The 26312-nt window shown below is 37.6% G+C and overlaps 1 long non-coding RNA gene across 2 annotated transcripts in view; it reads right to left on the bottom strand.

Moving 5' to 3' along the window:
- Positions 1-26312, bottom strand: part of LOC123250365 — a 162512-nt gene that overhangs the window by 52159 nt on the left and 84041 nt on the right. The window contains exon 1 of one of the 2 annotated variants that reach the window (XR_006506399.1): positions 19258-19583. The exons of the other annotated variant lie outside the window; for it this stretch is intronic. This is a non-coding gene — a long non-coding RNA (uncharacterized LOC123250365). Of the gene's footprint in view, positions 1-19257; positions 19584-26312 lie in introns of those variants that run through there. 2 annotated transcript variants of the gene reach the window in all.

Below are 26312 nucleotides of genomic sequence, written 5' to 3'. Positions count from 1 at the left end.
TTTGTTACTAAAACAGAAATTAAGGGTTTAAAAAATAAATAAAAGTAGGCATTTAGCTTCTATGCAGATTTTGAACAAAATACATATTGAAAAGAAAATTTAATGAGCAGTTCCAGCCTATTTTTTCAAATGACCTCACTGTTATTCTTGGATTTTTACTTCTTTCACATAAAATAAGAAAACAACATTAAGCTGCTAATAGCTCATAATACAAAAACCCGGGGCTCACACTCTAAGAGTGTCCATACATTTTGGTCCTTCAATGAGTGTTTTAGAGGAGTTGGATTTGTACTCTCTCTGAATAGAAACTGAAGAATTTGGTTCACATGCTCCCCAAAAGGGCACCAGTCCAAAATGGGCTTGGGCACAGGTCAAAGCATGCCCACCCTTGTTTTGGGCACTAATGACTGAAGTGATGAAGCAATGCAGAGGGGGCGAGACTAGTGCTATAGAACTTTGGGTGGTGAGGAATTTGGAGGAGGTTTAAGGATAAAAAAGCAAACCTGGGGGGGGGGGAATCCATCTTTTCTGAGGGCTATGCACAAGCTCTCACTAGATGCTTTCCCACCAATCAATAAGCACTTTTTAGTTACCTACTATGTGCTAGGCATTGGGCTAAGCAACAAGAAATAAATACAAAGGAACAATCTCTGCCTTTGAGGAATTCTCATTCTAATGGGGGACATAACTACAAACAACTCTATATAGACATATACAGGATAAATGGCCAGGAAGAGCTTCTTGCAGGAGGTAAGATTGTAGATGAGATGTGAAGGAAGCCAAACTTTATCCATTCATTGCCTGCAAGCCTTCAGATCTCCCATTGGGTAGGAGAGGAACAATTAAGATAGGACCCTGTTTTCCTGAGCTCCCTCTCAATATCCTAGCCTACTCTTCTAACCAGCTATTATCATTACCTCCTTCTTCAGCCTCAAGACCATGTGGTACCTTCCACTTGTAGTGAAGGCCTTTCTTTTCCATCTTTCTACATCTCTACTCACCAAAAACTTGTAAGGCACACAGCTAAACACCCCCTTTAGAGCGGCCAGCATAAATGGGTGAAATTCATGAAGGTTTTTCTCATCCCATCAAGAAGTGGTATCTTCAGAGCAACTAGGTAGCTCAGTGAATTGAAAACCAGGCCCAGAGACAGGAGGTCTTGAATTCAAGTGTGACCTCAGATATTTCCCAGCTATGTCCCTTACTGCTCTTCTGCCTTGAAAGCAATACACAGTATTAATTCTAAGATAAAAGAGAAAAAAAGAAGGAAGGCGGGAAGGAAGGCAAGAAGAAAGAAAGGAAAGAAAGGACAGAAGGAAGGAAAGAAAGAAAGAAAGAAAGAAAGAAAGAAAGAAAGAAAGAAAGAAAGAAAGAAAGAAAAGGAAAGAAAATCTTTTCTGTACAGCAAGATAGCCTAGTAGATAGAGCACTGGACCTGAAGTCAGGAAGACTTGAGTTCAAATTTGCTCTCAGACACTCGTGGGACCATGGATAAGTCACTTAATCTCTATCTCTGTTTCTTCAAGTGTAAGATAGGAATAATAGCACCTACTTCCCAGGGTTGCTATGAGAATCAAAAGATACAAAATCTGTAAGGTGTTTAGCACAGTGCCTGGCACATAGTAGGCTTTTAATAAATGCTTCTTTCCTTCCTTCCTATAAGACTTTTTCTTTCTCTTTCGTCATTGAGAACATACTTTCTTAGAGTTACACGTATATAGTGTTTCCCACTGGATTATACACTTCTTGAGGGCAAAAAACTAAGTCTTATTCATTTATATCTCCAATAGTGCCTAGCACAATACCTTACACATAGCAGGTATTTGTTTATGGAAAGACTAAAAGTCTTTTTGCGTGGACTTTGAACCTCCTGCCTTGTTCTATCCATATGGCACTTCTATCCTCTTGGTTTCTGTTCATATTTCACATCCCTAATCCATTCCTGCCTAGATTCTTTTGCTTTTAACATACTTTCAGCCTCCAGGTGTAGTTCTTTGCCAAGTTCCTTCAACCTGTTGCCACTTATGACTAGGTGTGAGAAGCACAAATGAAAATAATGATAGATGACTGATGTAGTGTTATAAAATTTACAAGGTTACCTCTATCATCTCATTTAGCATGATGACAGCCCCGAGAAGCAGACAGATCATATTGTTATTCCTCCTTGTCTTCTCTAAGTACCTCCAGTTTCTTTCAAAATTCAGTTTGAGGCAGGCAGGCAGGTGGCTCAGTGGAGAAAGAGCCAGGTCTGGAGATGGAAGGTCCTGATTTCAAATCTAGCCTCAGATACTTCCTAGCTGTGTGACCCTGGGCAAGTCACTTGAAACCTATTGCCTAGCTCTTACTGTTCTTCTGCCTTGGAACCAATATTTAGTGTGGATTCTAAGACAGAAAGTTAGGATTTGGGGTGGAAGGGAGACACCAAGCTACAGATGAGCTAACTTGAAGATAATCTCAAAGAGAAGGAAGCAAACTTGGAAAAGGCATAGGTCTCCTGGAGACTGAAAAAAGAATTGGGGGACCCCTGATCTGAGCAGGAGGATACCAAGATGAAACTATCTTAGTGGTGCAGATTTAAGTGTTTCCCCCACCTATCTTGGCATGGTATGGGGGAAGGCAAACTACACTTGGACTTTATTACTTATTGACTATGTGCATAGCCTTGGATAAGCCACTACTCTCCTCTCTGGGGCCCTGTTTCTCACCTATAAAGTGAGAAGGTCAGACTGGTGGATCTCCAAGATCCCATCCTATGCTCCCTAGATCTTCTCCCTCATTCCTCAGTTTATACCCATTTCCTCTATATAAAGGAAAGGGAAATGTGACTAACCATGTAGACTAACCCTTCATGTCCTTTGTGACTGAGAACTTGTTAGATTATTGAACTGACACCTGAAATTTCTTGAACAATCATTTTATGTTAGCCTAAACTATTTTACCTAGAGAGTAATTCTGATTCAGTTTCCTCTTCTCTTGGACAGAAATGAGACAGGCTGAGAACAACCTCCCTAAGTCAAATGGTTATTTCCAAATCTGCCTAGGTTTTGATAAATCTCTCTCTTTTATCTTTGGCAAGGGTAGAAGCATGGCATCTTCCCTTGTTAAAAAAAAAGAGAAAGAAATGGCTGTTTTACATCTTCCTTGTGCAATACCAATGAGGAAAAGGAATGGACCTCTGCTGGGTACTTTGGCCATCTTTGGGTTAGGACAGCTGTTAAAAAGCTTTCTCAATCCAGGGCAGTTTAAAAGCCAGATGGGAATTGGGAATTGGGACATCATGGAAATCCTGGAGAGGACAAAGGAGGGAAATAGGACTTTGGCACTAAATAACCTCTCCAGGGTCTTACTCAGTTTAGTATGGATTCTCCAGAATGACTAGGGAATAAGGGGTCCCTTAGAACTGTGTCCTCAGAGTTTCCTGAACCTCCCCATGGTCACAATATAAGGAGAGAAGGAGGATACAGGTAAGATCAAAGTTGCTAGTTATCATCAGAGCCCTGGTGCCTGGCACTAATATCAATCTATAGGGCATGCCAAATATCCTATAGTTTCCTATTTTCCTCTATATTTTCCTGGCATGGAAAGATTGGTGGGGACAATTGCGCAGACTCAAGGCTCCCTTCTTGCCAAGTCTCTTCACAGCTATAATGTATATCTTTCTGTCACTTGGATAGCTTGAACATTAGCAGGTCTTACTTCTTCAGTTACTTCAGGGAAATTAATACTCACTAACAAATGAGGAGAGAATATGTTTTGACCTCAAGAGACCTGTCCAAATCCACTGAGTAGATGAGGAAATCAGAGGCAAGGTCACCAGGGAACCCATTATTCTATGTGGAAATGAACAAGTTCTCACTAGTTACTGGGGACCTTTTTTTCTCATTTCTCCCCTATGTCTGAACCATTCTTTAAGCAGAATTTTTATGGTTCCTTGCCCATTCTTCATCCCATCGTTGGTCTTTAGAAGATTATTAAGTAAATAATTCAACATAATGACTTCAGCACTTGATAGCAGTAATATAAATGGAATAATTTCCTCTGAGAGATTCAGCAATACTATTGCTGCATCATATGCAAACTATTTAGTAATTTCCATACTAGAGAGGTGGTAGATGTGCAATCTCCTAAATTCTCCTTTTGCACCCTGATTTAACAAATAGTTTATAGCTCAAACAAAAAGCTAAGTATTTTAAATTCTACTAAAATGTGCACAAAAAAACCTCTCACCTTCCATCTTGGAATCGATATTGTGTATTGGCTCCAAAGCAGAAGAGTGGTAAAGGTTATGTGATCGGGGTTAAATGACTTACCCAGGGTCACACAGCTAGAAAAAAATTGTGGCTAGATTTGAACCTAGAACTCTTTAAGACCTGGCTTTCAATCTACTGAGCCACCTCACTGCCCCCAGCTTTTACATTTTTGAGAGAAATTATTTGATAAAGATAACACATGGAACTTAGCAGAAGAGTTAGAATTAGCACTCACTTCTCCTGAACTGTCATTTTGGGTTCTTCTCACCACACATTATTTACTGTTAATTCCCTGGTGATAAACAGCTTTTTACATTCCCACAAGCAGAGGCTCACTGGAATTACCATTAGAAGTAAACATATTATGTATTTGATCCATTCCATCCTCCTACTAATGGGATCCACTTAATAGTTATACCGTTTTAGGCAAAATAAATATGTAGAAATCTATTTACAAGTTGACAGCTAACTCAAAAATATTTCTTTGAGGGGTTTAAATGTTATTCAGTTTTGTAAAAAAAAAACAGCTTTAAGAGTCACTTTAAGAGTGACATTTCAAATAATTCAAGAATTAATATAACCTAGTTTTCTTCAATTTAACAGACAATTAAAAAGCATCTATTATACAGAGGACAGGGGTAAAGACACAAAATAGTCCCTGGCTTCAAGTAGATTATCTTTAATTTGACTCAGTACTCTTAATAACATCATATTCAGCACAATGTTGTCCATAGCATCTGGTCCATCTTAAGAAGTTGTTTCCAGGAGGTTGGATGAATTTGGATTTAGCCATTTGTGTCCTCTGGCCCACTTTAAACACTGTGCTGGGCCAGGCTAGAAGTATAATCTTGTGATTATAAAAACATTTTTTTTCTCTGCTATTGAACAAAATCACATTCTCTCCAAATTAGAAGAAATCTTGGAAGTGATCCAGGTCAATCAATACCTGATTGAGAATCCATTCTTCAATTTGTTTACTTGAATATTTCTAACAAAAAGGAATCCACTACTTCCTGAGGCAGCCCATTCTGCTTTTAGACAGCATTCTTTGTCTAAAAATACAAAAAGGTAACCCACTAAAGTTCAATTGAACCTTTATGTTGAATGGGTTTGGTTTATAGAAAAACATAGACAAGAAATTTCAAGGCAAAAATGAGCTTGGAATTCTTGTGATCTTTATCAAAGGATCTGCCAATGTTGATGAAATAGTGGATTTTTGTTTTTGTTTTTGTTCAAATTTGTGATTACACTATCAGATGGAAATTCTCTCTACTAATTTTGTTTTTCAAACCAAGGGGGTCTGAACTAAACCTCCTGTGTTCAAACCTATCCTTGGACACTTCTTAGCTGTGTGACCCTGGGCAAGTCATTTACCCCCATTGCTTAGCCCTTACTGCTCTTCTGCAGAACCTACATATACTACTGATTTTAAACAGAAGGTAAAGGTTTGAAAAAAACAAACACACACACCTAAACACTGCATTTAACAACGTTTTTAAGAGAAAAATGCATTCTAAATTCCAAACAACTTACATATGAACTTTTAGTCATTTGGGGCATGTCTACCCATCTATATTAAAATATAAATATAAACACAAATTCTGTAACCAAATGTTTTCCCTCTAGGGATTATTTGCCATTTAAATAAAGATCACATCTCCATTTCAAATAATGCAGACCAAAATTAGCACCATTTTCCTAAAGCACAAACACCACCAGGACCCCTCAAAGTGCTTACGGAATAGGTCGAGCCAACTCTTAGAAGGTTAAATCTCAAATTGTTCCTGCTTTTAACTCAATAGCCTTATTAGGCTTTACTTAAGGTCTCCTGCAGAAGGAACAGGTTTTTTCCCACTTTGTATCTCCAGGGTCTAACACAGTACACAGATGAAGCAATAAATACTTATTGAGCTCAACTGAAATTACTTAATAATAGAAAACTTTTTCTTTATCATAAAGTTTTCTTCTTTAGAAACCCAGTTTATTATTTAGTCAAAACCATTCCCTCAGGGCAGCTGGATGGCTCAGCAGATTGAAAGCCAATCCTACGGCTTGGACCTGGGTTCAAATGTGACCTCGGGTACTTCCTAGCTTTGTGACCCTGGACAAGTCATTTAACCTCCATTACCAGCCAGCCCTTATTTCTCTTCTGCCTTGGAACCAATACTTAGTATTGATTCTAGGACAGAAGGTGAGGGTTTGAAAAAACTCACACTTACAGAAAGTATTTAATAAAAGTGGGTTAACTGAACCAACAAGTAGCTGCTTGAAACATTTTGACTGTGTTCCCAAAAAAAGACAGATTTCTATCTTTCAGGCCAAACTAGCATGCATAATTAAAATAGAATGTACGATTTGTTCAGGCAGCTCTGACTGTGGCTTCTGTTGGGTTTCACTCTGTGTTCCTAGGACCCGCATTGCCCAGTCCCCCAGTGGGCTGACCAGTAGTTTGGTGTTGTTGTGAAGAGGATTATTTAGTTATTAAATAACAACAGTCTGGACCTAGAAATTTCCTCAATGTATGGATAGGGCCAGTGAGGAAACTCCTTTTACCAATGCAGATCGGAAACTGTTTTGAAACTTACTCATTCCATCAAAAAACATTGCATAAGCCCCAAAGTGGATGGCCCAAGCTGAGCACTGGACTTATCTTACAGGCTGAGACTTTTAGTCTTAGAGAGATGTCTGGATCACTGAGAAGTCAAGTAAATCACCCAGGATTTCCAAATCAGGACAGGCGAGGAAGCAGAATTAGAACCCAGGTCCTATGACTCAGAAGCCTGCTCCCAGCACTGATGAGATGCTTGAGAAATGTTTGTTGAATTAAAGTGTTCCAGTTCAACTGAAGCACATTGATGACATCCAAAGCTCTGCAGCAAAATCTATTGTGCAGTGTTTTAAAATTTTACATTAAAAGCCCAAGATGAGGGGACAGCTAGGTGGTTTGGCAATTGAGGGTCAGATCTAGAGATGAGAGGTCCTGGGTTCAAATCTGACCTCCGATATTTTCTGAGCTGGGTGATCCTGGGTAAGTCACTTGACCCCCATTGACTAGCCCTTATTACTCTTCTGCCTTGGAACCAATACACAGTGCTGACTGTAAGATTGATTTAAAAAAAAAAAAAAAGAAAAGCCCATGATGCATAATTCACATTGGCTATCTCTCAGAAGAGCTCCTAACAGGAACATAAGCTCACAGAAATTGGGGGGACCCAGCACACGAAGAAAAGCTCAGAAAGGGAAGGAAATCTTTTCCTAACAATAATGTCAGAAATCCTTATGCCTTCCTCCTCCTCCTCCTCCTCTTCCTCCTCCACATTTGACTTCTTATTTTAGTCTTCAAAATGATTGGTTTTACCTATCCTTATCTCCTTCTATGGGGAAAAAACTTGAAGAGAAATATGTTAGCAGGATTTATTTACACGGCAACACTGAAATGCTTCTAAAGGAAAGTGTTTTTGCTTAGAATATTCTGTGCTCTTCAAAAAATGCATATCTTTTCAGTAAAATACTAAGTTTTTTCTTACATTGCCCAGAGATGGCCAAGGCTAACAACTCTACCATTATCATCTTTCCGCCATCTTAACCAGGCTCATCATCCTGTAGCTCAGTGGCCTTTGTGAGACAAAGCAAAAGATTGCTATTATTTAAAAAAAAAATAGACTGGAGAGTTAGGAAACTTGGGTTTTATTCCTGGCTTTGTTTCTTAACAAGCTGAGACAATGAAAAGGTCACTTAGCGCCTGTTCATATTTCACTTGACAAATGAGCACACTGAATTATCTCTAGGGTGCTTTCTTTCTTTAAATCGTTATTTTCCATCTTAGAATTGTATTGGTTCCAAGGCAGGCAATGGAGGTTAAGGGTCTTGCCCAAAGTCACACAGCTACAGAAGTATCTGAGGCATGATTTGAATCTAGGATCTCCCATCTCTAGCCCTAGTGCTCAATCCACTGAGCCACCTAGCTGCCCTCTCTTGGGTGCTTTCTAAGGACACTATTTGCATGCTGAAACTTTTTTTCAGCTTCATTCCTCCAAAATCTGAAAAATGTCAAAGACCTGGAAGAGTGACCTAAAATAGTTTTCTCATTTGGAATGAATTCTTTTCTCTGAAGGATTTGACCATCCTATTTACACTCATTTGAAGTGGCTTTGTCAAAGGCTTGTGTTTTGGCAGAAAGGGTACTCAATAATGTTAAACTTTAGATCTGTTGTCAAAATGCTGGCTCTGATATTCCCTTGCCAACTCTATGACCCAGGGCAGGTCATTTGATCTCTAAGAAGCTCACTTTCTTCATCCTTGACTTCTTTAACACTTCATTAAGACCAGAAAGCCAGGTTTCACTGGTCTGGAATCAAGAAGTCTTCACAGAACTCCTTTATTCCTGGCCAATACAATGGCAAAAAGGTCTGGACACACCTCAGGGAATTCTCATGGTGCATATTGTATAAGCTATTTGCCATCTGTAATTCTGCCCACTTCCAAGCAAAACTTTCAACTGTCTCATTAAAAAGGAGGCTCTACTGTAATGAAAATTTTATTTCTTCCTTTGGGGACAGATGAGGCAGCCAATCTATTAGTTTCTAGTTCATGATGAGGTTTCTCAATGAACCATCTGACTAATTCTAACATAGTAGATAGTTCCCTGGTGCCATTCCAGGTGACATTTTGGGAGTTCCCCTAAGAGTCTGACTCAGAATATATTCTACAATAGCAAAATGATTTCTAAGCTGGATGGTGACCCAAACCTTCCCAGAGTTGACAGGAACTGGGATGCCCTAGATTGGAATGAAGTGCTTAAAGGAAGAAGGAAACTTAACATTTATTGAGTGCCTACTTTGTCCCAGGCACAGTACTAAGCCCTTTACAAATATACAAATATTTTTTTCATCTAACAAAGTCGCAGAATCAGTAATCCAAGATACCTCAAAGGTATTATGGTAAAGTATAGCAGCTTTCAAACTTTTTGATTTCAGGCATCTTAAAAATTATTAAGTTTCCTGGAAAGACTTACATGAACTGATGCAAAGTGAAGTAAGCAGAACCAGGAGAACAATGAACACAGTAACAACAATATTATACAATGATCAACTGTGAAAGACAGTTATTCTGATTAATACAACAATCTGGGACAATTCCAAAGGACTCTCGATGAAAAATGCCATCTTTCAGAGAAAGAACTGGAGTTGAATGCGGAGAGAAGCATACTTAAAAAAAAACACAACTTTATTCTTCGTGGGGTTTTTTTCCCCCTCCTTTCTCAGCTTTCATTCACAACATGGCTAATATGGAAATGCTTTGCATGCCTGCACTTATATAATCTTTATCAAGTTGCTTGTCTTTCTCAAGAGGGTGGGTGGAGGGGAAGCAAAGAATATGGAACAGAAAAAAAATTAGATGAATGTTAAAATTTGTCTTTACATATAATAAAAAATATACAAAAATTTTTACAAAAAATTAAAAATAGTTATTTTCTTAAAATTGTTTCTTTCAAAGTTTTTGTTTTACATGGGTTATGTCTATATTTGCATATCAGAAATTAGAATGTTTTAGTGTAACTATAAAATAGTTCCAACCTTGCAGATCCCCTAAATCTTAAGGACCCCCAGGGGTCCTCAGTACCCACTTAGAGAAACATTGGTTTTTCTTTTATTTGGGGTTGAATCCAGGCTTTGATAATTACCTATATGTCCTTAAGCAAGTCACTCACGCTATTTTGGCCTCAGTTCCTTCACTTCTAAAATGGGGAGGCTGGATCAAATGATCTCCCAGCTCTCAATCCATAATCTTAAAACTGCTCTATGATCCATCCCTCAACTATTTTATCTCCCTGGAACTTCCCTTACCCCCCTCCCCCCATCACCCAGGGCCTTCTCACACTGAAACATCCCCTGGTGACTCTTCTCCCATTGCTAAGCTCCTCTCTTTTGAGGAAGGGTCCAAGGCTGTCACCCTTGATTCTTCTCTAGGCTCTCTGCTTCTGACTCTCTGGCCTTCACCACCACAGAGCAGAGCTGCCTTCTCACCCCAGAAGTTCCCTCAGTTCCTATGACCTTCTCACAGTCCCCAGGGTGGGGATAAGGGTGGGATGAGAGGGAAAGCATTTATTTCTCCCACTAGTGAGGTCTTCTTAGGACTTCTACACTGGGGACAAGTCTAGGTATTCTTTATGCCCCTCCAGATTCTACTTCTGATTCCCAACAAGGCCAGCTCCTCCAAAGCAAGTCCTTCTCCAACAGCATTCTCCTCCCCACTTCCCAATGCCCTTCTATATGTTGTCTTCCCTCAGCTAGGAAGCCCAGATGAAGAGCCGGGAAAAGTTTAAATCTGGTCTTTGACACAAGCCACATGACCCTGAGCAAGTCACTTAACCTTTGTTGATCTCAATGTTCATCCATAAAATGGGGATAATAGTAGTACCCACCTCTCAAAGTTGAGAGGAAATGAGATGATGTTTGTAAAGTATATTGTAGGCACTTAATAAATGATGGTTCCCTTACCTTCTTCATTACGATATAAGTTTGTTGAGAGCACAGGCTATCTTTGTATGGATGCTCAGAGCTTAGCATAGTGCCTGGCAAATAGTAAGCATTTAATAAATGTTTGTTGACTGACTGGGACTTCACCAAGACAGATCACAGCCTATCTCTAACTTAGACATAACAATAGAACTTATAGCCAGAGTTATATGAGACTTGGAGGGACCTGATCATCTTTGTCATTCTCCAGTTGTTTTTCAGTTGTGTCTGACTCTTTGTGTCCCCATTTGGAGTTTTCTTGGCAAAGAGATTGGCATCCTTTGCCATTCCCTTCTCCAGCTCATTTTACAGATGAGGAAACTGAGGTAATCAGGTTTAAGCGATTTGCCTGGGATCACAAGCTAGGAAGTATCCGAGACCAGATTTGAACTCAGGTCTTCCTGACTCCAAGTCTGGTGCTCTATCCACTGTACCACATAGCTGCTCATGGCCACACAGCTAATAAGTGAAGATCTGAACCTAGGTTGTCTGATCCCAAGACCGGCTCTTGATCACTACATGATGTTGCCTCCCTCAAGTTAAGCTTTTAAAAATTCCTTCCTTTGCCTGGCTGAGAGCACCAAAGTACTTCCCCCCTTGAGAGAAATAAAAACTTTTCAGATAAGTTTCTGATCAAAATCACACCAGAGATACACTAACCATAAACTCTTCCCCTCCACCCTTCCCCTTCCATCCCCCAAACTTTCCCAAAAGGGTAAAGATCTTTCAGACATTGGTTTGTTATTTCCTTTGGGAATCTCAGTTTCTGCTACTGAAGTCAGTGTCATCAATCATTCATTGGGCATCGATTGAGTCTCTCCTATGTACCAGTCCCTGGAGACACAAACACAAGGAGCAGTGCCTTAAAGGAGCTTGTGTGCACCTAATATATCCACATGTAAGAAGGTTCAAGATATATATGAAATAAATGCTACATAATTCTGGGGTGCGGGATAGTGGTGGAGAGGGAGGTATTAACAGATAAGGGGAAAGAAAAAATCCAGTGGAGTAGAGACTGAATGCACTCTAAGGATACAAGCATTGCTTAGTTATTGAACTCTCCTACATGTGATATTTTCCTTAAGAATAAACAATTTAAAATCGGAAACTTTTTTTTATTATTATTTGTATTCCCAACACTTTGCCAAAAATAAGCATTTAACAAGCATTTTTTTCCACCACTCGTCAATATGTTGGTCATTTAGCTAAGTGTGTGTGTATGTGTATAAATATATATATATTTTTATATTTGATATTCTCATACTTTTATTCTAGCCTCAGCTGTTCAACATTCAGGAAGTCAGCTTTCTAAGTTGGTTACAAATGAAAACTCAGACCCATTTGAAAAATACTGATAGTGTACAGACCTTAATTTCTCTCATAATTTGTTGAGGCTGCCAGATCTTAGCAGCTCCCCTGCCAAAATAATTGTTGTTAGCCCACAGGAACTAGACTTATGATAAATATTTATGGTCAGGGTCAACAGCTTTTACTCTTTAGCAGTTCAGTTTTAAAACAAAGAAGCTTTGAACAGAGATGGAGTGCTTTGCAATCTTTGCCAATGTTTAAAGCCCCAAGAACCTCATCACATATTCACAGCTACCATTGACAGACCCCAGAAATTCACATGAATCACATGTGAATTTAAATCCCGAAGTTTATCTTGTTCCAGCATGCAATCAATCGATAAACAAGCAAATAAATGAATGAGTGAGCAAAAAGGAAAATAAATAAATGAAATGGATTGGTGAATGGAGAAAGATGTGACTGTTTAGAAATTGATAAATAGATAAGATACATAAGCAAAACAAACAAATAAGTAGCTCTTGTAGGGAAGGAGGGGGTGGATTGCAACATTTCTAAATTTAAATTGGAGATAGTGAACACCAAAGCAGAAGCTGATGTCTGATTTTAATTTTTACTCAACTAAAATTAAATCAGCTTGTCATTCTTTATTACTGGTGACCCATAGCACAGATTATTTTCAGGGAACATACATTCAGATTTATAGTTCTACATTTTTGTTTTCATTTGTAATATCGTAAAATAAATAAGAACAGAATTTTTAGCCAAATTCACTTCTTTAACCTTCTGTGTAAAATCTGCCCTTCAGTCTGTCAACAATTTAAACTCTGTCATGGAGAAAGGGCTTTCTTTAGCCAGCAAAGCCCTCAATTTAAAGGAATCTTTCTCTTTATCTCCCTATCTCTTGTCTCTCTGTTGCTATCGCTGTCTGTCTCTCTTTCTTTCTCTCTTCTATAAAAAGTACTAGAACTAGAGTGAGGTCTTTTTAAACTACCCCATCCATGGCTACAGTTCAATTGGGAAAACTTACAGATATTCATGAGTAGAGATCTTGATGTCTGTTTCAGAAGATGAATAAAGGAAAAAGAAGACTTCAGGACAGAAGAAACACAAAAGCAGAGAGGAAAAATCAAGAGGAGAAAGATAAAGAAGAGAGAAAAGAAAGAGAGAAAAGGAGAAATCATAGCAAAAGGCAGAATAGGACAGGAAAAGCAAGAAAATGTTAAAAGAGAAGACAGGAAAGGAGAGAAGGATAGAGAGTTAAGAGGAAGGCTTTCCTTTATATGGTTTCTATATATGCACCCACCCCTTCTGGAAAACCCAAATTAGGTCAGGAGGAAATTCAGATGGGTAGTCACCACAACTGGTTATTTTTAAATATCCATTGAGCTCAATGGCTCAGCTGGACTGATTTTTATAGAGTCATCCAATCTTATTTAGTATATTCAGTTATTCTTGATGAAAGGATTCAATAGCTAAGGATGACTTTTGACCATGGCTATATGGCTCAACTACATAGGGAAGCCTAACATATGCTTTTTACAACAAAAGTAGGTTCTATTTTGTTCCTAAGATGAAAATTCAGGTGCTCCAATTGAAGTTTGTAGAATTCTAGAATTTTATCATATTCTATCAGATGAAGTATTTTGTTTTAGTCTATTATGTTACATTTGCCATAGGAAAGTCATTTTGCCTTTCTGAGACCACCCTCCCACAAAGAGAGACCAAAATGCATTCAGATGTATCCAGTATAGGGGCTAGACTAAGTATAAGACTATAAATTCTCTAATGAAAGTAAAGGTTTGAAAGATCTGTTGTTGTTCAACATAGCAAGAATAAATGTCCCTCAAATGCCAAAACGAATGATCCCGAGCTCTATAAAGAGTTTCTTGGGCTGTTCTCTATTTCTACATGTTTTTATTTTTCATTTTTATAAATAACAAATCAACTGGAGTGATGACTCTTCTAGTCTTCCTCTGTATCACAGAAGACCAGTGAACTGATCTCATGAGCCTGTGAGTATTTGGTTATCTCAGCCACTGGCTATGCCACCTATTCACCCTGCTCTCTTAGAGGAGGGTAAGAGCTAAGCTTCCTCTTATGGCATTTTCCATTGGCACCAAATTCCCCAGAACCTTATGTGTCTAGTCCAACCATATGTGAAAGACACATAACCTTTCATAATGGGGGTTGATATCCTAGCTCTGCTTACTTAGTTCCTATGTAACATAATTCTCCGTGCCTCAGTTTCCTCATCTGTAAGAATTATATTTGAATTCTAAGGTAAGTTCCAGTTCTAAACCTATGAGTCAAGGTCTTTAGGACAACTAGCTCATGAAAACAATTGGTGACACCTCACCTTAAATCAACTGCCTGGCATGATTGCTCATCTACCCCAAACAATATAATTCTGTCTTACAAGCCTTTAAGAAGCTTGGTATTTTTGTAACTTTCAAATGAAGTTACAATAATGATACCTTAAACATCATTTTAGCTGTGAAATTAGTTTTATTTATAGTATGTTCATAGTTTTTTTTATAGTTTATTGTTTAATAACAATGATTGAAACCTACCTTAGTAGAAAGAGCACTGGACTTGGAGTCAGGAGATCTATGTTTGAATACTGGTTTTCCTACTGACTATGACAATGGACAAGTCATTTAACTCCTCTGAACCTCAATTTTCCTCATCTGCAAAATAGGAATGATGATGATGATAACAATCCTTATAAAAATACTTGCACTACCTATATCACTGAGTTCACAAAATTATTGACTTAAAGCTGGAAGCAAGGTTAAAGTTGATCAGTTCATATACATAATAGTAAAGTGTTTACTATGTGCCAGGCATTGTGCTATGTGGACATCAAGTCTAATCCTTTCACTTTACAAATGTGAAAACTAAGACCAAGTCAGGTTAACAGAAGTAGCAAATGTCTGTGATAGACGGGACTTATAATCGGTTCTTCCACTTTGCAGTCCAGTGCTCTATCCTCAAGGCTACCTAAATGATTTGGGGGTTGATGTGAGGATCCAGTGAGGAGTGTTTTTGTAAATCCTAAAAGTACTACTGTGCAAATGTAACATGATTATACTAAGTTAATATACCTACATAGGCATGCTTTCTTTGGCCACAAGCCACCTCCAAATCATCCAGTGTTAAATCAATAAGGGACTTCAAATATCATTGAGTTCAACCTCCCTGTTTTCAGAAACTAAAACAGAGGTGTTACATGATTTGCCCACTGGCATTTGGCTCAGCAGCAACTAAGCCAGGGCTAGAAATAGGTCCTCAGTCTTTCCTCACTATTCTACTTTGCCACTGACAGAAGCTCCCCTTTGGTGCTCAAATACCCTTGGATTTCAGATTGAATCTGTTTCAAGCAGGGAAATCATCAAGGGTTAAATAACTTAGGTTTGAAGCTCAGCTCCACTCTCTATGTGATGTTGGGACAATCACTTTTCTTCTCTGGGACTCAGTTTTCTCATCCGATGAATTGTCCTCTAAGGATAATGCTGTGTTCTTTTCTAGGGCAGGGGTTCTTAACTGGGAATTTGATAGATTTCAGAAGGTCCATGAATGTGGACAGTGAAAAAGATAACTTTTGCTTTCTTTTAGACTTCTATGTAGTTTTTTTTTAATGTAGTTATGCTGAGAAGGGGTCCATAACTTTCACCAGACTGCCAATGGGATTTATGATACAAAAACGGATAAGCATCTCAGGGACCTAGAGTATGATCTTTATCAGAGTTCTTGTTGACTTTTTCTTCTCCTTTTAAGTTTCTCTCCCTTTAAAACTGTTCCCTAATCCATAGTCTTACTGTATTTGACTTTTTGAAATAACTAGAAATTGTTGGCTGTTGGAAAGTTCTCCATGAAACTTCTGGAAGTCTCTTGAGAAAAGATGCTGTATAAATACAAATCAGTTCCAGATGAAATGGGATTGTCTCTCTTGTGTAGTGAAGCATAATTTGGTCTTAAAAAGCTGAGTCCTTCAAATTGAAAGCATCCCAATAATTTTTATCTAGTGATTTTTTTCAAAGTTTTGTGATAGTTAATCCATATAACAAGCAATGTGATAAAACACACATTTTATTTAGGTTTTAACACTTCTTTGCCAAAAGAAATATTCAAGTCAACTAAGTAAGTGGAGAAGATCAGAAAGAGTTGTGTGTGCTGTGAAATAGTTGAGAATTAACATTATCATATTTATTTAATTACCACCAAATGTTCATTTTAGCCATGCATACATAATTCAGTTGGTTAATCCACAGAACTTTTCAGTCTGCCTGAGCTTGCTTCTGCTAACAACAAATGATGAACCAATATACTGTTTTATTTTTAATTTGCATTGAAAAAATGACATTATATTCTTTTTTTTTTAAATGTTTAATTTCATTTTCAATTTCAAATTCTCTCCAAACTGTTTTCTTCACTGAAAAGGCAACAAAACTAAAACTCATTACAAATACCTATAGACATGCAAAACCAGTTTCTTCACTGGCCATTAAAATGATCAATATATTGTTAAAAACAAACAAAAAACTTTGTTGAAGTTACTCATTTGTCTCATGCTCTTCATTTACTATATTCTTCCAATGGTGAAACTGATGACAATACAGGTATTGATCTCAAGATTTCAACTTAGTTTCTAAAATAATTGTTTTAGCTAAGGTTGGTCTCATTATTGAAGGAAATATTTTAATTCACTGAGAAATCACAATTGTTTTCCTACTGTGTTGGTAGTGACAATGGTGATGTTGGGAGCATGTAGTCTATACTAATATCCCATTTTCTACAAGAAGCCTTTCCCACCCCCCTCTTAAATCAGTGCCTTCCTCTGTTATGATACAAAAAGGTTAAGAACCTTGGGGACCTAGAATAGAATCTTTACTTGAGTCCTGGCTGACTCTTTCTTCTTTTATGTATTTGTTTATTTCCCAATTATCCTGTATATGACTTCCTTTATATATATGTTTGTAAGACTATAAGTTCCCTGAGGGCATGGACAAGCCTCTTCTTGTATTCCCAGTGTTGAGTGTAGATCCTGGTACATAGTAGGTGCTTTTGGTGTTCTTCAGTCCTTTCAGTTTTGTCTGACTCTTGGTTACTCGCAATTGGGGTTTTCTTGGCAAAGACACTGGAGTGACCATGTTGTGACTCTTCGTGACCCCATTTAGGACTTTCTTGGTAGACATACTATAGCAATTTGCCATTTCCTTCTCCAGTTCATTTTATAGGTGAGGAATTAAGATAAACAGGGTTAAGTGATTTGCCCAGGGTCACAGAGCTAATAAATAACTGAGGCCATGTTTGAACTCATAAAGATGAGCCTTCTTGATTTCAAGACTAGTGCTCTATCCATTGTGTCATTTAGCTACCCCCATAAAAGATGAACTAATTATCATTTTTGCAATATGCTATGAATCTATTTATTTTATTTTACTTAAATCCTTACCTTCTGTCTTAGAATCAATACTGTGTATTGGTTCCAAGGCAGAAGAGTAGTAAGGGTGGGCAATGAGGGTCAAGTGACTTGCCCAGGGTCACATAGTGCCCCACAAGAAATTAGAAAGACTAAGCTTTCAGAAAATTTCTTAAAGGCTTGCATGAAAAGATAAAGAGCGAGGCAAAAAATACTATTAAATTAATTCACACAATGACTAGAAAGAAAAAAAATTGGTCAAAGACAGAATGAATGTTAGATCTCAAGGGGTGGATGGTGAGGCACATCTCCAGACTCAGAGAGAGGTGAGGCCAGTAAGGGAGAAGACAGATATTTTAAGACATGATGGATGTGATAAATTGTTTGAAATGTCTGTACTTTACCTGCTGTAAGGAAGGGTTCTATTAGACAGGAGAGTAATAAGTCATGAAAATTATTTTATCTTCCCTATGACTATCCCTTCTAAAGATGATGGAATAATGACTATTATTAATACTTTGGAATCTAAATAAATAAATATCTAAAAAAAATGCAACCCATACCTCAAATAAATTATCATTACTTAGTAAGAGTAAATAAAAATAAAGAAATAATATTAACAAATAATAAATAGGTTATTATTGATTATTACTTATATAATATATAAATTATAGATAATCTATAATATAAATTATAAATAATATAGCATTTATTATTATATATAAAATTTATAGCAAAATACAACATAGCAAATATAGTATCATAATATAGTAACTAATAATAAATTAATAAATTGACACTTGTTATATTTATATAGTAATTTTGTTATATAGATATATGGTTAAATATAAATATGGTATAATTATAGCTATATAGCTCTATTTATATAGTTTAAATTTTATGAAGTACTTAAAAACATTAACTCTTTTGATCTTATAACTCTGTACAGTAAATACTACAGGTATTTTTATGCATATTTTACAAATGAAGAAACTGAAGCTGTCTTCTGAGATATCAAGTGATTTGTCCATGGTTCTCTAGTAGGGCTCAGGGACAGGATTTGAACCCAGGTCTTCCTCACTCAATAAAGCTACATGAAGGTGCTAATTTTCCAATTTAGAAGAAAAAGAACTAAATGCTTTAAGCAGCTCCAGCCCAAGTCCTAAAGGGGCATAGCAACAACAACAACCAAAAAAAAAAAAAAAAGCTTTTTTTTTTCCTTAATGGTATTTTTAGTTTAGAAACTGAAGGTAGAACATGGGACATAAACCCTGGAGTACTTGACATGTGCTACCAATGAAGACCAAAGCTTTCCACAAGCTATGAGGCTGCGTATCTTTCAAATCAGACATGAAATCACAGGTATAATTCTGATTTACATATCTACATGCTTCTCGTTATTATCACTAATTTGCCCTTCTGGGCATGTTTCCTTCAGATTGTCAAAACAAGTTAGTAAAATATAACTGGGCTGTGAGTTTATTTGGACTTCTTAGATTACAGCGTCTTAGATTTCACAAACTAGCATGTAGACAATTTACTCATCCAGGCTGTTTTCAGCAGAGTTTTCTCCAGGATGGAACCCCAAAACCCTACCAGAAGCAATTCCCCCTTCCCCTACCCCCAAACGCCTCCAGGGTGTAGACTTAAAAAAAAGCTAAAAAAAAAGTATTATTTCAGCTCCACAAATCCTTTGAACACATGCTCAAATGACACCGAAAATCTCTTTTAAGACTTAAAAGGCACATTTTTCACTTACTTCCAATTCCTGTGCAATCCTTGGTCTTCTAAGTGAAAAGAGGAAAAAGTAAAGAAACACAAAAATCTTTATCCCCAACACACACAAAAAGTTAAATCCTTTTCATTCTACTTCGGAAGGCCTCTCTACTCTATTATTTCAGACTTGTTTCAACAAATTCTACTTCCAAGGGCTCAACAAGAACACCGTGTCATCCCGGTGAAGATGATTCAGAAGAGGGTAAATTTAGCCCGGTACTTTCCAGCAGGCATGTATAGAGGCCAACTACAGCAAAGAGGCAAAAAGCTAGAGCCCCGAGTCTCCAACTTGGAGCAAGGAGCACCAAGGCGTTATTGGACAGAGTCTTCGTTTAAAGGTCCTTCGCGGTGGCGTGGAGTTCTCAAGGCTGTCGCTCCTCAGTCTGGCTTTTGTGCTCCCATCCATTACTGGACCTCTCCACATGAAACTAGACGGTCTCTGCAGCCTCTGAGGACTATGCCAAATGCAGTGTGGCAACTTCACATAGGACCAGCCTTTTATGGGCTGAACAGTAGAGTGTTGATACCAGCTAATCTACCATAAATAGCTCTGGAAAGGCAGCCCAGGGATCAAATCAGCTGTTGCAACAAGCCCAGCTCTGTAGCTACTTCAAATTCAATTATATCTAGTCAACTTTATCTTTTCCTCTCTTTTATGGGGAAGGCTAGAAACACAAGTACATCCTGCAGAAAACTACGCAAGGGTGACTTGGGTCAGGAAGGCAATTTCTAACATTTTCTTATTTTTAATAGAAAAAAAAAAAAAAGATCCATGCTTATTAAAGGCTAAGTGTCTGAATGTGTCCTCCACCGACCCTCCCCACAAGAAATCCAAACTCTAGAAACTTTAACATATTTTGGCATCAAGTATAGTAATGATATGCTATTTATAGAGAAAACTTACCAAAAACTCTGAAAATGAAGAGAGAATTATAATCTACCCAATAGAACTTAAAATAATTTTTATAGGTAGCTTGCTGTTGCCAGCAATTATAACAAATTTTGTCTTTAAAAATATATATATTTGATGTTTTTATGGGTATATGATTTGGGGTTTTGATTTTAAAAGATTACCTTATTACAAAAATGAATAGCATGGAATTGATTGAATATATATATATATATATATCCCAGTGAAATTGCTTGTCAACTCCAGGAGGGGAGAGGGAAGGGAGACAACAAGAATTATGTAATCATGGGGGGAATATGTCTCTGTCTCTGTCTCTCTCTCTCTCTCTCTGTCTCTCTCTCTGTCTCTCTCCCATTTATATATATATATATATATACATATATATATATATATATATATAAATGGGAGGTCTTGTATTCAAATGTGACCTCAGACATTTCCATAGCTGGGTGAACCTTGGCAAGTCACAATTGTCTAGCCCTTACCACTCTTCTGCCTTGGAACCAATACTGATATTGATCCTAAAATGGAAGGTGAGGGGTTTTTTTTTTTTAATGTATTTCAGGTATTTAAAAAAATGGAAAAAAAGTTCTTCCTTGTACATCAAGCATTTTTAAAAAATCTGCAAAATATTCAACATTGACCTTCATTTATTTAAAAACAAAATAAATATTTTTTGAGATTTATATTATTTTTGAGATATTTGAGATATATTATACCTCAATAAAGAAATATTAATGAATGTAAGGCACTTAAGCTATGTGAATTTTAAAAAATAATTAAGTGAAAGGTTTTTTTTTAAAAAGCATATTTGTACATGTACTGTTTTTAAGCCTTGAGATATCAAAGTATTAAAATGCTCAAGATTTGTACTGGGGTATGACATTGCTCTGCAAGATGAATAAGCTACTCCTGCAAATTTTATGCAGATTTGTGCATTTGTTTTTTCAGATTCTTTCTGCAGGATTTGAATCAGTTTTTGCTTTTTTTAAAGCCTGGAAAATCTCTCCAATCCCAAAAGCTTGTTCCTTAGTTTATTTTGTTAAAAGGGCAATGAGTCCACTGGGCAAGTACTAGGCTCGGAGGATCAGAGCTGGAAGGAACTTCAGATTCCACTTAGTCCAAATTCCTCCTTTAAGAGCTGAGGAAATCGAGGTCCAGGGAGGTTATGTGGCTTTAGGTTTTATCATTTAAATATTATTATTATTATCTATTACATTATCTATAAATACATAACTAGAAATATTATTTATTTTTTAAATATTTAAATTGTATTTAAAATACAACTGATATTTTTAAGAGAGAAAGAAGAAAGCAAGCAGATTCTATTCTGTCTACTGGTTGCTTAATCCAGGCACTGAATTAGAAGGCCCAGGATTTTCCATCTCCTTTACATGCAAAAAGGCAGCTAGCCCATGGCAAACTCCCTCTCCTCCCCTTCACACATACTCCAGGGCAGCTGTGATTCATTCCACAATTCCTACCCTTCCCTGCCCTCACCTCACCCCATTCCCTCTTTACAGCTCCCATTACCAACAACCACTAAAATGACTAGGTCCCCACTCACCACTGTCATCTGTCCCATTCTTTTCTTTCCCATTCCACACTATTATTCATTCCAAGGAGAAGGGCATCAGACTCCCCTCCTTCCTCCTTTGTCTTTAGATTGTCTATGTCTTCTCCCACAACATCTTTTCACCTTGATGCTTCTCTGGGTAGGTACTCTCCCATCCAGTGTATTAGGAAATCTCTTCTGAACTTCTTATCTCAATCTGTCACAGAAATCCCACAAACAAAGATCTACCTGGTTTACTGGAAATCTCTTCCAGTTCTTTGACTATTTCATAGGTACCAATGAAGCTCTTAGGCTGTTACCTAGCTACAGACCATCAGACCTCCTTTCTAGTCATGTATATCCATATTATTCAAGAAGAGGAATAATGGGAAGGCTGTGACTTTGGGGAAAACATCTTTTCCTCAGATAAACCTTCAAGGCTGAAGTTGTACGTGGGGTTATATCAAAAGAGACCCTCAGCCTGTATTTTCTTCCTTTCCTAACTGGTAGCAACAAGAAGAACAAGACTGGTCCTATTTTTAAGGAGACCTCTACCATCTTAAAGATAACTGATCACAGAGAACTGCATTTTCCCACAAGAACAAACTTGATTTTTATAAACTCCTGTGACTCCCGGGTTTTTACATTCTGTCCCTTCTCTCACTTTCTTTTTGCCAAGGTATATAGCTGACTGGTCCTGTACCTAGCCAGAGTCCACTGTACTATAAAATCCCTGAGTTACTCTGTCCAGGTAGAACTCTCCTTGGATATTTTTCCACAACTAAAAACACTTTTCTCTTTTAGCTGAACCTTTTTTTCAATGATGCACAATCTAATGCAACCTCACTAGCTGAGATTCTTCTCTCATCCACTGAAGTCTGAGGTTGGAATGCCCCTGAAAATATCTTTTATCTCACTTCTTCCCTCTTAACCATTGGTGACAAGATGTAGAACCTATCATGTCTTTTCAAAGCTGTTTTAGTCACTTGGAACCTTTTTTTCTACTGAGCATTATGTCCAATGATTCACAACCATGTGGTATTGCCAAGAAAACACTAAGACTAAAAAATGTTTCTTATTTTGTTTTGCAGCAGGGGGCAACTTGAAAACCTTAAAAGCATTGCACAATTTCCCAAACTGGATCCAGCTGGGACCCCACCTCAAAAGTGAATTCTCATAAAAGTATGTCTATTCCCTTTTCATGTATTCATTAAGGATATATTACATAACTCATTCTCATAATGCTTTCACCCAGCAAAATATAAGCTCCTTAAAGGGAAGGATAGAATGTGTATAGAAAGTATAGTACAAGGAAAATTAAGAAAAGAAAGAATCCTAAGAATAATATCTCATAATAACAGCTAGCAATCATATAATACTTAAAGGTTTGCAGAGCACTTTATAAATATTATCTCATTTTATCCTGGTTTCACAGAAGAGGAAACTGAGGCAGACTGAGGTTAAATGACTTGCCTAGAGTCATACAGCTTGTGTATGAGGCCAGATTTATACATTACAACAACCCTGGGAGGTAGGTGCTATTACTATCTCAGTTTTACTTAAGTGGAAACTGAGAGTTTCATGGAGGAGCAAAACAAAGATGAGAAGGATCCTGAGAGGCAGAAGTGATGAGCTTGTATTTCAGTCTTATCTTGACCCTTGGCCAACACGATTCTTCATTTGGAAAGATCAACTGTATACTAGAAAGGTAATCTGCAATCTGGTCCCTTCCTAACTTTCTGGTCTTCTCACTACTTATACTACTCCTTTCCCTTACCCCTCCAACCCTCAACTTTCTCCCCTAGAAATTATAAGGTAGAACGATTCTAAACTAATCATGGCTGATAAGTATGAGAGGGATTCATCATACCAACAGAAAGGTGAGCCATACCTTTGGAAGGGGATCTAAACTAAAGAATCAATATTATTAACCTCTAAAGAGTCTAAAGAAAAGTAAGGAATTGCATCTATCCACACTGTAATGCTACTATACATGTTTAATGTTTGGACCCAATAACTCAGAGTAGTTTCATATCTAAAGGGATAGAGATGTAGGTACAAAGACAAGTGTAACACTTCCTGGAAAAATACCCAAAGACCTGAGTTCAAATCTTGCTTCATATACCTACTAGCTGTGTGACCCTGGGACAATTCATTTAACTTCCCCTCCTTCTGTTGCCTTATCTGTAATTGAGAAATTTGGACTTTACAGGAACTTAGTTCTAAATTTATGATACTACAATGTGTTTAAGAAAATTAGCTGTAGATAAAAATCCACAAACCTAGGATAAGAAAGGAAGTGAATGAATGGGAAAGATATCATACATATCAAAACAATTCCAGCACCACATAAAAGTATGTTCCAAATCACGAATAAGAGAAAGTGTTGCATTGTTGTTTATTGCAATTTGTTGTTGCAAATTGTTAAACTTTTTCAATGTATTCGATGAGTTATACTGAATTTTTTTTCCCTCTCTAAAATGATGATTTGTTGTATGATATGGCTCTGGGAGGGAAAAAAATAGTGGGATAGCCAAGGTAATTCAAGAAATAGAAGACATAATAATAATTTTAAAAAGAATGGCTTAGCAACACGTTGTCTAAGCAAATTGACCTATAATGTGTAATGTTTGTACACATGACATTCTATTTCTCACCTCCTTGCCTTTGCCAAGATTAAACATCTGCTTCCCTTCTCCCTCTTAGGATTCTTTCCTTCCCTCCTTGAAGGAGAAGTAAGGACTAGGCATTTGGGGTTAAATGATTTGCCCAGGGTCACATACCGAGGAAAGTACCTAAGGCCACACCTGATCCCAGGACCTCATGACCCAGCCTTGCTCTATCCACTGGGCTACCTAGCTGCCTCTCTAGCTTCCTTCAATGCTTGGTCCAAGGGCCAGTTCCTCCCTGAAGCTTTTCTTCATTCCCTTAGGGATTCGTTCTACCTAATCCCCTCCAAATTCCCTTGGCTTTATTGATACATGTACATGTGGTTTCCCACATAGAATGTAAGGTACTTGCAGACAGGGGGTTTTCTGTTTTGTCTTTGAAGCTGCAGCATCTGGCACACAGCAAGAGTCTATTCTAGGCTTGGTGCCTGATTGATTAATTGATAATGCCCTTGAGTCCTCGCTCAAGTTTCCATAGCATAAAAACCAAGATTCAAACACCCTCTCGACTGTCACTTTGAAGAGCGAAACTAATGTATGTATGCTGATGCTTTATTTTTAGACAAGATTAGCTCTGGGGAATGTTGTGCAATGCAATAGATGAGAACAGGCAAGCTTCATTTCTGAAGTTTGCTGAAGTGAGACGAGATAGAACATCGGGGACAAAAAAGGAGTCAAAACTGTATACATTAGGCTCTTGTGTCATTTGTTCAATTCAGAAATGTACTCACTTCTTATCCCTGGCTCAAGGCCTTAATATTCTTTTTTTCTACCCAGGAACAGGACAAGAGAAGAATAGAAGCAATCCTCTCACTCTGTGGCAGGGGCAAAGAAATGAAGAGATTTGTTCTTAATACTGTATTATGTGATTTCCAATAGGGCTTGGCAACATTGGATTTTTTAAACTTTTTTCTTTATTCCTTTGTCCTGACAATCCTAGGATGCCCTCCCTTTCACTGTCCCAGAACAGTGGGATAATGAAGGTAAAGAATATATACCCCATTCTGTACTAGTTTTGGCCAAGTATGTCTGAGGAGAGGCATGGCCATGACCTTGATTTCCCCTTGGGGATGAATGAGGGGAAAGTTGGTCTTGGCCAGGCCTGACTTGATTTCTTCATCTAGATCAGCAGGGATATTGGAAGCCTTTGATCAGGCATGTGATTTTCCCCATCATCATGAAGGGTTCAGTGAAGTACTAGAAAATATTACTCCACCTCCTCATCAGGTATCCACCAATTGGGGATGTCTTGGGAAAGGCTGAATAATGAGTTTCCAAAACTGTATTTAATGACTCAAAATGCTGAGTGAATTTGTCTTTGATCAGTGAGAGACATCATAAATCAATAAATTTAATGTTTATTGGCTTATTGATTATTGCTAGCCAGATTGAGTTTTCCTTTTCAGATCCTAGTCTCTTGGAATTTTTATTTATCATAGGTACTAGTTAAATGGCCTTTTTAACTGCCTTGACACTAATCAATCTCTCTTCTGCTGAAGCATCTATTTCCATAGCAACAAAAGGTCAGGAAAGGAGGAAAACAGTTGTCTGTTCAACTGCTTCTAGGTTCCATTGTTCTAACTTCTAGATAGCAAGTAGAGAGAGAAATTGGTGAACAGGTTTCTTCAGATTCCCATCTCCAATGTAGGAAAATGCTAGAATATTAGGAGCTGTACACAGATAGATATATCACCTAGACATGCTCCGCTGAATCCCCCTCCTCACTTGGATTTCTGAATCTCTTAAGAGAGGGCAATATCATGTGCACGGGTTTCCCAGCATCTGCCACCAAATGATGAGTCTGAAGTGATCTCCTGGTCATGTGGATGATGTCTGAGTTTTGAAAAAATAGCTAAGGAACATATTATTTGAACACATAAAGCTTTCTATCCTACCTTGCAACT

Source organism: Gracilinanus agilis, chromosome 5, assembly GCF_016433145.1.
Source record: "Gracilinanus agilis isolate LMUSP501 chromosome 5, AgileGrace, whole genome shotgun sequence".
NCBI lineage: Eukaryota > Metazoa > Chordata > Mammalia > Didelphimorphia > Didelphidae > Gracilinanus > Gracilinanus agilis.
The sequence above is the reverse complement of the archived record's forward strand: the minus strand, read 5'-3'. Positions and strand labels throughout refer to the sequence as shown.